This window comes from Stegodyphus dumicola, chromosome 1, assembly GCF_044657685.1.
Source record: "Stegodyphus dumicola isolate Sdum_Otavi_A_Nest chromosome 1, ASM4465768v1".
In the NCBI taxonomy this organism is placed as follows: Eukaryota; Metazoa; Arthropoda; class Arachnida; order Araneae; family Eresidae; genus Stegodyphus; species Stegodyphus dumicola.
In genome coordinates this window covers 250,464,553-250,477,496 of record NC_140768.1, presented here as the reverse complement: position 1 = coordinate 250,477,496, position 12,944 = coordinate 250,464,553, and positions in this window count along the sequence as shown.

The following is a 12,944-nucleotide window of genomic DNA, read 5'->3' as shown; positions in this document are numbered from 1 at the left end:
TTTTATTGTATTTCTTTTTTTTTTTTTTTTTTAAATGTTAAACTAAACAGTATCATGCACTTTTAAAAGGTCAAATTCTTTGAGTGGAAAGGGAGCTGGTGCTATGCTATCACGTTTGTTTATTTTGTTTGTTACGAATCATCATTAATCATATCTGAGGAATGTATTTTTTCCCTTTGGCGAGCATTTAGCCGACTTAGTCTTAGCCACTACTGAGGCCAGAAGTGTTGGCCATTTTATTGTGGAAGCACATAACAGACGGGCTACCGTTACTCCTATGGAGAGACGGAAAATTATAGTCATACCTTCTACGGGATTCGAACCCGGGCCCTTCGGTATCGCAGTAGGGGAGCCTACTGCGATACCGAAGGGCCCGGGTAGTAGTAGGCTCTATACCATTTGGGCGGTATCTGAGTTTTATACTGCGACTTCGATGCAATAATCTTCATCGCTCAGCGTCACAGCATTAAGTCTGACCGAACCGGTTTTGCGACGCATTATTCCACCGAGCGTTGCAAGATCCTCCCCGCCACCGCTTTTGTTTTTGCTTGATGTAAGCAGTGAATGTGTCGGAGAGATCTTCAGATTCCAATTTTTCTACAAAATTACCCTGTATGTGTGAAATAGGACAATTATACAATTGCTAGCGAGTAACTGCACCAGCTGTATTTTCGTGGAAATACTATGTCTTGCTCAAGACATCTTCGACCAGCAGCATCTAACGTTCACCACGTGCTGTGGGTGAACTGCTGCAGTTGTAATGCAGAGAAAATTCTTCATGCTTGCCAAAAATGTTACAAGTGTTTTAAAGAACAGATCCTTCGACGTAAGGTGGCAGTATGGCAATATAATTTTGTGTCATCATAATTAATTATTGAGGAATGATTTAAGGTCCTTTAGAGTGCCTTGTGAACGGATGCGATAAAAAACGCTTAAGATGTGTGTTTTTCCTTCTATTATGAACAGTAATTTTGGTGTAGCAAAGAAATTAGTAAGAATCTAGTGGCTACTAATAAATAAAATTATCAAAATGCATATTAATATGCTTATTTTGTGTTCACAGTAAAATATTTTGGCACTAAACATATATAGGTAAGTAAAATTCTTTTAATATAATTGAATGATAAAAGTCGATAATTCTGGCATATTTTAACAATTTGGTTTTTGCCTGTACATAACGTCTTTAAACGCTTATTTCCAGTAGGAATTCATTTGCTTATTAAGCACACTCAATAAACTTAAGCAATTAATCTTGGATATGGTATCTTACATATTAAACTTAACTTTTGCCATAACCTTTGGCCCATCACCACAACACTGAACAATGATCCATGGAGTAAGAAAAACGTTTTCAAGGTCAAACGATATGTCTTACGCATACATCTAAATTGATTCAACAACTTTTCATTAACAAGTACTATATTGCATTTATAACTTTTATGTTACCTAAATTAATGAATTTAAATGAAAAAATAAATAAATTGATAACAAACTTATTTTTACTAGGGCTAAAAAGAATAAGCAATCCGTATTTTTGAGTTTGTGGTTAAGAAACTCAACGATATCAAAGCGAGCAACGGCAACACTGTACAGAAAAAACAATTATCTGCAGCGCACGAGACTGTGTATCGGAAATTCTAAAGATATGCTCTTTTAAATATTTTGTGATTCTGCTGTTGAATTTAAGTTTAAGGTTTAAGTGCAAAGAACATGATATTTAATAAATAAAGGTTACAAACAAAACGTTAAAACAAAACGCTCCCTTGGGCTTAATATAAAATCTGAAAACTTTTAGATTTTTTTAACCGAGAGAGGGCTAATGTGACAATTTAGTTCCTTTAAACTAGCAATTTATTTTCAGTTTGCGTCTTTACTGTCTTTTCTTGCCCCAAGTCACCCAACTCATTCTTTCAGCAAGTTATGCAGATTTTTATGCTGCAAGCGTAAGTGTCTAAAAATGTAATTGAAACCGTAGAAGTGTCTGAGCAAGCGAGGGAGCGAGATGGAAATAATGGAGCCGTGCTTGGAGCGAAATGGTTATTGGAAAGTATCTCGTGGAAATCCTGTAATCCTGGCAGACACAATACTGTCATTTGAAGTACTTGCCCAAATGGCAAACTGCAGGAAGTTTTAACGAAAGTTTTAACGCGTTACTGTCCGCTAGAAACATTTGTGATTATCAAGGTACGATTGAATTGTGAATTCCTTGAGATTTAAATTTTATACTACGTTCAATGACGAATCAAGTAGACTATTGGTTTTAACTTATTTTTTTAATTAATTTTTTTTATCAAGTAGAGAACTATTAGGACTAATTTGATTTTATTCAGCGTTTTTATCTACTTGAACTTTGACATTTCTGTCTTCCCGAAATCTCATGATACGGAATTTATTGGTACCTGGTAGAATTCACGTATAGTAGTAAGGTTACTTGGTTTCAATCAAGTACTCCAAATTTAATACATAAGTGTCACAGGCTTACAATTTGTAATTTCGAAACAAAATGATTACTGGCAATAAATTATGGGACGGAGGTTTATAAATCTCAACTTACGCGAGGTTCCGAAATTACTTAAACCGGCCTTGAATTGAATACGCTATGCATAAGTAGAAAGAATTTTATTGAAATAACTAAACTGTAAGTAACTCGCTTGAAATACAGAATACAATAACATTGGTGTGTCTACTTATATGCATTTTTAGTGTGCTGTGTTCCTCAGTGAACCGCTCCGCTCCGAAAAGATATAGGGCACATCACTTTTCCTTTCAGTTTTCATGAGGTAAAATTAGTAAAAGAGGGCGATGTTAAGTGAGTAACTAATGCTTTAATAATTTGATGAGGTAAAATCAAAATTCTTCATTTGATAACTTTTCCTTCTGCGAATTTCGAAAATGCGTTTGGTATAATATGCCTTCTTGGAATAATATTACAATTCTATTAATAAACTGTACTCCAGATATTTCTAGAACTACATTCTGGTGCTTCTCAGCAAGACAATAAGCTTTACGTTTTGCTGTTTGTACCTTCACTTTACGTATTTTTCACTTGCTTCAGAAATCTTCAAAATTTACTAAAAACCTTTCATTTCCAAATAACATTTTACTTATAATTACATTAAAATAAGAATCTTTACGCTTAATGTATCATAACTTTACCACCAAACTATATTAGTACCGTAAGCCTCACTGAATACTTGTTTGAATACTTCTGAAGTGCTAATATATTTTACACAGGTTCAATTTTATATCCCGTTTGAAACGAATTCGCAAATGCTGAATAGTAAGTAATATGCTGAAGAATAATATGGGCATATATTGATTTGCTTTCTGAAAGAGCAAACCTCTGACGTAATATATTAATTATTTCCTTTTTGCAATTGTAAAAAGATGTACGCAAGTAAACTCTGCTTTTGATGTACACCTCGCGTAAAATAATGGAACAGTTCTATATATCCTGTTCTACTGGACCGGTTGTCGAAATTTAACTTGCGTTGTTTATGTCTGAAAGCTCGATTTAGGATATATATTAGATTTATATACAGCATTGTTCTAACATAGGTTTTTTGACACAAAATCAGACTTTATCTGAAAAACCATAGTAATTTTTTCCATATTTTTCAATGTTGTTTGAATATAGTATGTTATATATATGTTCGAATGCAGTTAATTTAAATCTTTAAACCTGAAGTTTTGCTGTAAATAAGCAAACGAGTGAACACTTCTATGCGCTATTAATACATTAAAAACTACTTATCTTGTAAAATACATCTAATAAGGATTATTTATTCAAAGTAAATTATGATGCACCTAAAAAAACAGAATTTATGTCAACCACGAAAAATAGAAAACCACCTGATAGTATGACAAATTCACTTGAAAAACTTCTAAATATAAAAAGGTATTAGAAAGATGTTCTGAGAAGAAGAAACTTAGCTTCTGTACGTTACTTCTTCCTAGAAATTTATGATACCATTTTAAAAAAATGCATTATACTTTTATAATTGTATTTAGTTTTTATTACATTTCTGATACAATAAAAGGAAACATTAAACATCATAAATATTTTGCATTATTCTAATTTGCCGAGACATCATTTTGATTGCTCTTGATATGAGTTGGTATTATGATAATAAGTAATAAATGTATGCATCAATAAGGCCTAAATTTGACCGTAATCTCTTTATTTCAAATCACTTTCTTTAATGAACAGATAATTTATGTCTTGTTATATGTTTTATAAATATTATATGCCCCATATAGTATGTTCTGAAAGTTGATATCCGCAGCTCTTCTGAAATTATGTTAGACCGTCAAATATTTTGGACTACCTGTATAACGAATAATCATGAAATTCAAGAGATGCCGAGGCACAGATGTTACAATTACAACCTACCTGCCAATATTCATCAAAATCCGGCAGCAGATGCCAAAATTACATGGTAGTTATTTCCTTAAACAAATATCTAAATGCTTAGCAGAATTTAATGAGATATATTAGGAATCGATCTTTATTAGTAAGAACCTCTTTCGTGTTTCTGAAATTCTTTAAATGTATCTTATTTACATTCTAATGAATTCTGCTCAATATGAGAAGCTTCTCAAGTTTTCAATTAAAAATACCAAGAAGAGATTTGTTGTTTTTGTACTTGGAATAAATGTTACATACCCTTTTCTCTCCATTTAATACTGGTGGAGAAATTTGTTATTTACTTGATATTTATGAGTATAGTTATTAATTCAAAATTCATCTTTAAACTCATTAAACATAAAATGTAATAATTCTGAGGTAATATTTCCTAAGGGAAGTAAAATTTTGTAAGTTTGTTAGTTTAAAATATTACATAATTAGTCAAGGATGATGATTAATGCAGATAACTTAGTAATAAAACTTTAATTGATCAATGAAGAAGAAAACTTAATTTATTAGTAAGTAACTGAAAATGAATTTAGTAATTAGAATATTTAATATAAAATTAAGCTATCTTGATTTGTTATGAGGACCTGGTTAATTTGATTTATTATTTAGTACTTAGGTATCTGGCAAAAACCAGTTAGCAATTATTCTCCACTAATTCAGTCAGGGGCAGTGTACTAAAAATTTCCTAAGCTAAGATGCATGATATGGCTCAGTGGTATATATAAGCCATTCTCTTCTCTCTGTTATTTATTAGTGTATAGAGGTCGTTTGGAGCTTTTACACATTAATTTTACATTTGAATAAGATATCGATGAGGACAAGCAGTAGTTTAAGGGTATAGTCAAAATGTGCTATACTAAGTCCCTCTCGGTCAACAACACTAATGCATTGATATATTTTCCTTCTTCTTACTGGTAACCCACTTTACATTTATTGACATCGAAAGAAAACATATAATCAAGATTCCCTTATACAAAACTCTTCCCTACTTCCCTTTTATCCTGAGTATAGATGCAGATACCTTTCTTTTAGATAAGTGAGACACGATTACTAATTATTTTCATGTCATATCAGGTTCTATCAAAATTTTATATAATATCATCTTCTTTCTGTAATGTAACTTTCATATCGATCAGCTACTTTTAGAATGTTTTAATAGCCAACAGTGCAAACAATTTAAATAATAAGTTGAATATGAACTGTCTAAAGAGGCCTTTAAAAGAGCGTTTCCCTATACCACAGCAGAAGCTATTTATACTATGATGTAATACTGAATATGTATTAATTGTAATTTCATACATATTCAATTGTTAGAATAATTGTTAATTTAAATTAAGTTCTACCAGGTTAGGAAGTAGAATAAGTAGATTATTTTCTATTAAGTTATATTCAATTCACTTAAGCTTGGAGGAATGTTAGCTTTTCTTTTCCCTTGTAAATTCCACTGATATTTTTTTTCATTTACGTGGAACTGATGTTGCCAGTGACTGATTCATTTTATATATCAAATAATTTATAATTGTCTTCACCAGGAAAGAATGTGCTAGCTCACATGCATACGTTATCTACGAAATATCAAGTTGTAATGAAGCATTAATTGCAGGCACTGTTAATTAAAATACAGCGCTTTATGGAAGAATTTAAACAGAATGTATTTACTACCTCCAACATTGCATTCTAAGACTTCATAGCTGTAGTTCGCAGACATCTAAAAAATATATTCACGTATACCTACGCCACAGCAAACTTTCCGCTTCAGTTCATGACAAAATCATAAATAGATGTGTTCCGTAATTCTATGCAAAAACATTTCTTTGATGTACAATAAGTAAATCTGCTAGATCTCATCTCAGCATAGTTGGTTTCCAATATGCATCCACGTAGGGAGTTTTTTTTTTTTTTTTCCTTTTTCGTTTACATTCCTTACACGAGGCTTAATGCCTTAACTAATTTCAAATATCTAAATATTATTTTGATCTAAATTAGTTATCTCAGATTAGTTTCAGAAAAAGCTGCGGTATCTGGTTTACTAGCTAAATGTACCTTAATGTTTCTATTACAATTTTATGTTCTACGCTACGGAAAGATTTTAAATCTCTTTTTTGTAAATTGTATCAACAGGAAACATAGATGTTTTACAGTCATTTATGTGATCTTTAAATTACATTTTTATTTGTCTATTTAGAGGATTTTCTCACGATCATGTTACTGAAGATTTTAAAACATTTTCATTATGAAATAAATACTCACTAATTTCTCTTATATCATCTATTTCTACAGTAATATAAGCAAATATTTCTTTACCTTGTATGATCAAAACAAGAAAGCGTCACTGAAATCCTTTACTTAGAAGAACTCGTTTAGGATTCCCTTCCATTTAGTTTATTTTTTTCTTGCTTTATTTAATAAACGCACGTTCTTTACGAGCCTGCAAACTTTATTTTCATCATCTTCATCAAATCCGGCCGGTTGCTTCATGTATATACTGTACCTTAATCTCCATTTAAATATGCTGAATATATATTGGATATCATTTCAAACGCATTGTTTGCGTGCTACAGTAAAAATCATCTTCTGAGTAGTGGTACAGGAGTAAATACTTCATCGTAGTCGTTTCCATATTTCCGATACTACCTTTAAGCAACAAATCTAATTATATAAAGGGAAATATTGCCTTGGCTATCTCATTTGGTTTTATGCACCCGCTTCCAACCTGTAAATGGATTATGGATTCTTTATAAACATATTTTATTATCCATGAGCATCCGTTTGTAAAGCATTTATTTCTTACTGCATAGCTTGTTTCCAATTTTTTAGTGGCCCCAAAACAATATATACATATGTTATGTAAGCAAGGTACGCTATGCAATAATACGTAAGCTTTATGTATATACATAAACTCTATACCTCGAACAATATATACGAACATAATCTACATGCATTATTATGAATCAAAATTGTTTGAAACTTTAAACTTCCCGGCATGGTTCCGCTACGTAGACGATACTTTTACCCTGTTTGAAGGGTCTGTGATTTAAATACAGTTCTTTCAACAATGAATTCTATTGATCCTGCTATTCAGTTCACTTTTGAACTTGAGACTTGCAATTCTCTTCCGTTTCTCGACATTCTGGTCACACGTAACACATCCAACTTCAGTACTACAGTTTACCGTAAACCTTCATCGGTTTGCCTTCCACCACACTTTAAATCATGTCATCCGACTAAACAAAAGTTAGCTTCATTTTATTCCTATGTTTTCCGTGCTCTTCAAGTTTGCTCCTCCAAACTAGCCCTTGATGAAGAACTAAATTATTTAAAAGCAATAGCTATTGACAGGGGCTTTTCACCCAACATTATTAATCAAGCAGTTAAAAAATTCTCATCTCAACACACTAAAAGCCACACTCTTATTTTAGGAGATTATAAAAATTCTGTTGTCATTCCCTTCTTTCCATCAATTAGCTATAAAGTTGCACATATTTTGCAGAAATTTAACTTTCGGGTTGTTTATTCTCCCATCAATAAAATTCCGAGTTCCATACTCAAGGACCCCATTCCGGATATGAATTCATGGGCTATTTATAGGATTCCTTGCCAGTGTGGTTTAGTTTACATTGGCCAAACTAAGAGAGCCTTAAAATTTCGCGTCAAGGAACATGAGGCATATGTTAGAAAAAAGGAAACACAGAAGTCTTCTGTTGCTCAACATTGTTGGTCCGAAAACAACACTTTCAATTTTTCTGCTGCCAAAATTATTCAAAAAACATCTTCCATTGGAGAACTGGATTTCTAGAGGCATTTCACATTCATAAAAATCTTTCTGTTCTAGTTAACGATCCTAATTCCAATCCAAATTTGCCTTCGGCCTTCAAAGAAATTATGTTTTAGTTCTGGTTTCACCAACAGATGGCGCCACTTGCTTATTCTTGTCCAGGCTTTCTTATCTTATCTAATAATTTTTTCCTATCTTGTTTATTTGCGGTTTTGCAGCTGAGGATGGTGGTTCGGTAAAACCATCGAAACTAGTCCTGTGAAAATTTTGTAAATATAACGCTGATTTTTGTTGGTTGTCTTCTGAATTAGTATTTATTCGGCGTGTTATTGTGTCTTAATTAAAGGAAGATATATTAAGAGAAATATTGAAGAAGTTGTTTAATATGAAAAAATGACAGTGATATTATATTCCGAACATTTAGGACCACAAGAAAATTCCAGCTCGAGCCACATTTTGCAAGCAGAAAAAACTTCAAGTTGTATGAGAAATTTCAAGAAAGAAGAGATAAATTTTCTAAAAATGCTGGCCTTTATGGCAGGTTAATGTATAGAGTCAGACAGTTCAGCATTGTTTGGCGAAAATTTTATAATGTTGACAGCTGTTTATAATTTTAAAGATAATTTTCAAACATTCATTAAAAAAAGTTAGGAGATTAAACGTAATTGTTAGGTACCACTTAAAGTTAACACATTCATGGCTCAGAAATATTGTATGCAATTTATATTCAAGAATGTGTTAAAAATGGTGTGACAATATATAGATACACTAGACTGAAGTGGACCCTAATACATAATCGTATAAATACCAACATATAATAACATTGTGTTACAAAGAAAAATTAAATATTCGAGCGTTGTGTTAGGAAGAAAATTGCAATGTAAGCCCAGTAAGTTAATTTTAGTCCAGTTTATTCATTTTAAATTAAAGTATGGATTTCATTAAATTAAAATATGGATTCATTACCTTACCGGAAAGAAAGGTAAACATTAAGCAAAAGAAACTAATTAAATTACACGCCAAACAAATGTAACAAACAGAAAATATTAAAAGTTAAATAACCTCAAGGACCAAACCAAAACAACCTAAAAAAGAAAGCAGAAAATAAAATCAAATAAACTTAATTTAAGCTTTCAACCAAAAATTAAAAATTAAAACCAAACTTCATCTTTAAAGGATAGTAAGATTAACATTACCAAACTTTCAGTTAACAATTACAGCTTAAAAAATCCTCTTACAACAACTACTTTTAACTGAACAAATAAAAGCAAATTAATAATAAAATTAAATTACTGAAAACTAAAATTAAGAAACAATATTACATAAAAAAACAAAATCTGAAATGTTTCAGATTTTAAATTACGTCCAAAGGGGCGTTTTTTAACATTTTGTGTGTTACCTTTCTTTATTAAATATCATGTTCCTCGCACTTAAACCATAAGATCCAGTGCAACAGCAATATCGCAAAATAGTTTTAAAACGAGCATATCTTTAGAATTTCCGATACAGAGACTCACGCGCTGGAGATAAAAATGTTTTTTCTGCACAACGTTGCCATTGCTCGCTTTGAAATCCTTGAGTTTGTTAATCAAAAATTCGTCAAAGTTTTAAAAAATAGGAAATCGATCATAAAACAAATTTCAAATTTCAAATTTGGTCTTCCACATGCTCATATTCGTTGGAGGATTCCGTTATTCAAAATTCGATGACTCTATGTACCGTTATTTTATGACAATGTGAGAAATATACATACATTTACGCAGATTTTCATTATTTAATTTCTTCAAATATAATGCAGGACTCTAACATTTTGTGGCAACAGTTTGAACAGTGAACCGACATTTATGAGTCCGACGCAAAATGCCAAAACGAAACTAATAGTCCTTCGGGATTCAAATCCCTTTGGACTAATAATTTTACAGAACATTACATATAATATTCCCTCTAGAGCAGCGGTTCTCAACCTTTTCACTAACACGCACCATTAAAACAAAAACTGAAGAACTTTTAGTACTACCACTACATTTTACAGTTTCTTAAAAGAAAGTATATTATCGATTTACACAACCTGTCGGCTATTTGTATTAAATACACAAACGTAAAAAAATATTAGATTAAAAATTGATTACCATTTTAAATATCAAAATTTAAGTTATAATTCTTTAATTCTAAAATTTAGTGTAAAATTTGGGTATGTTTAAGAGAGATCAAAATCTTTATGTCTGGTTTTATTTCACTTCACTTCGTTTTAACCTTAAATTAGGAATCAACTTTTATTTATTTTTTTTTTCAAATACAACATGCAAGAAAATCCTTGTTCAACAAATAGATTGAACAAAAAGGCAATAAAAATTTAATAGCTTTATTTGAATTGCCCTTAATTTTTTTTTTCCAGTTCAGCCAAAAGTTTACAAGTTTGAGATTTTCGAAATCTTCAGCTATAGTTCGATCACAGGAAATTTCTGTCAATTATTCTTTTTCTTCACGGATATGAAATTGCAGTTACATTTGAACAAAAGGGATTTAGAATCCAGTTTTCTTTTTTATAAATTTCAGTAAAACAGAGGTGGAAATTATTTATCAATGAGAAACAATGATTTTTAATATCGGATGCTAATTCTTCTTTTATTTTCAAATTATTTTCGGTTAGAAAACTTTCTAAAAGGGATAAAAAGCTTAAAATATTATTATCAATTCTTTGATTATTAGTTCTAGTTTTTTTAACGTTGACTATATTTTCTCTCTAATGATAAACAGATTAACACTTTGTCCTTATAATCCTAAATTTAATTCATTTAACTTTCCAAAATTATCCGCTAAATATGCGCCAACTTTAATTCACTAAACAAACAATTTTGCAATTCAAATTTTGAATCACAGAGGAAAATTTGAATTTCTGATCGAAGATCAAAAAGACTATTTAAAATTTTGCCTCTGAATAACCACCTTACTTCGGAATATAATAAAAGCGTTTTATGTTCATTGCCCATCTCTTGGCATATAATCGTAAATATTCTTGAATTCAAAGCTCGGCTTTTAATAAAATTAACGATTTTCACAGCTTGATTAAAAACAATTTTCAGGTTTTCGGAGATTGTTTCGGGTACTAAAGCTTTACGATGAATGGAGCAGTGAGTAAATTTAGTTTCAGGTGCGACTTTCTTTATTTGAAAAATAACACCGGGATGCTTTCCTGTTAAAGCCCGAGCTTCGGCAATGCATAAAGCAACGCACTTATTCCAAGGAATATCATTCTCAAACACAACATTGTCAGTTTCTTTTGTAGTTCTTTTGTTGTTCTTTTATAGTTTTTATCATTAAGAGATTCACAAAATAAATATTCTTCTGCAATTCGTTCATTATTCGTTTATCTTCTTCTTTCATTGAATTTGCCATTTCATAAATTCTTCGACTTATTTATCATTTGATAACGGAATATTATTAAGCTCATTAGCCGCTTTTCTGCTGAATGATGATAAAACATTATCGTTAGCTGTTAGTAATATAAAGTTTTCTCCAATAGTGTGAGCCTGCTTAGTCTTGGCAATTCTTAGACTTACTACGTAACTAGCTTCCTAAGATTTTTCACTTGAAGTAACAAAACCTTTTATTACTTGTTTACTATTTTTGAACTCCGATAATTTCCTCTCAAAATATTCTTCAGATTTATCCTTTAAATTGGGAAGATGTCTTTTAAGAAACAATGGTTTCATACATTGATTGGATAATAGTTCACCGCAAACAGCACATTTGATGTCGAGGGTCCATTTCATCTCCATTCCAAGTAAGCCCAAATGATAAATAACTTTCATTATATTTTCTATAAACAATTTTTGTTTTCTTTTTTTTTTTTTTTTCAATATTCTTAGTGCTAGCAGATTGTCCTGAATCCATCTCCTAAGGATCATCACTTTTCCACTTAATCAATCCTAGTCATTTTTCCATTTTGAAAATTTAGCTTTGTTTTGTTATTTTTTTCATAAATATTTAAATAAACAATATATTACAAGTTCTTCCCCTCCACCCCAAAAAAGACGATATTCTCAAATCACGTAGAAAATTGAGGAACACAAAGCAACAAGAAAACAAAATACCTGCTGTAAGAGACAGCAAATCGACGTAAAAATGATTCTAATTGGAAATAGGTCAATATGAGCCGGGAAATGGTGGTGGCATAAAGGGTAGACATGCTAATTAATCGATCACCTCTGAAAGAATTAACGAGTTACTATTATCTTTTTATATGAACTTATTTTTATTTCTAATTAAATACAACATCCATTTCTATTACTCCATTTGAAAACATCATTTATGACAAGTTTTGTTATATCTATGGATAAAAGAATATTTGTGAGGGGAAAAATGGATTTTTTTGCTAAGGTCTATGAACGGCTATTGACCATGAACAAATCTCAGATCACATAAATTTACGAGTGTTAGAGAAAAATCTTAAACAGGATGTTAGGATATTCAATTTTTGAATTTATACGTTAAAAATAATCTATTTCTTTGTGTACCACCTACTTTCTGAACCACCATTGGCTGAGAATCGCTGCTCTATAGAATAATCTACAGTTGCGATAAACTGGGCAGAAATCTTGGATATTGTTTTAAAATCACTTTCATCTATGTATAATAAATTTGTGTTGGACTATAAGAGAAATAAAGAAAGAATTAGAATCCTGGCTTAAAAGAATGCAACAGGCAGACACAAAATGAAGTTGTTATACTTAAGGGAAAGGCGAAAAACGA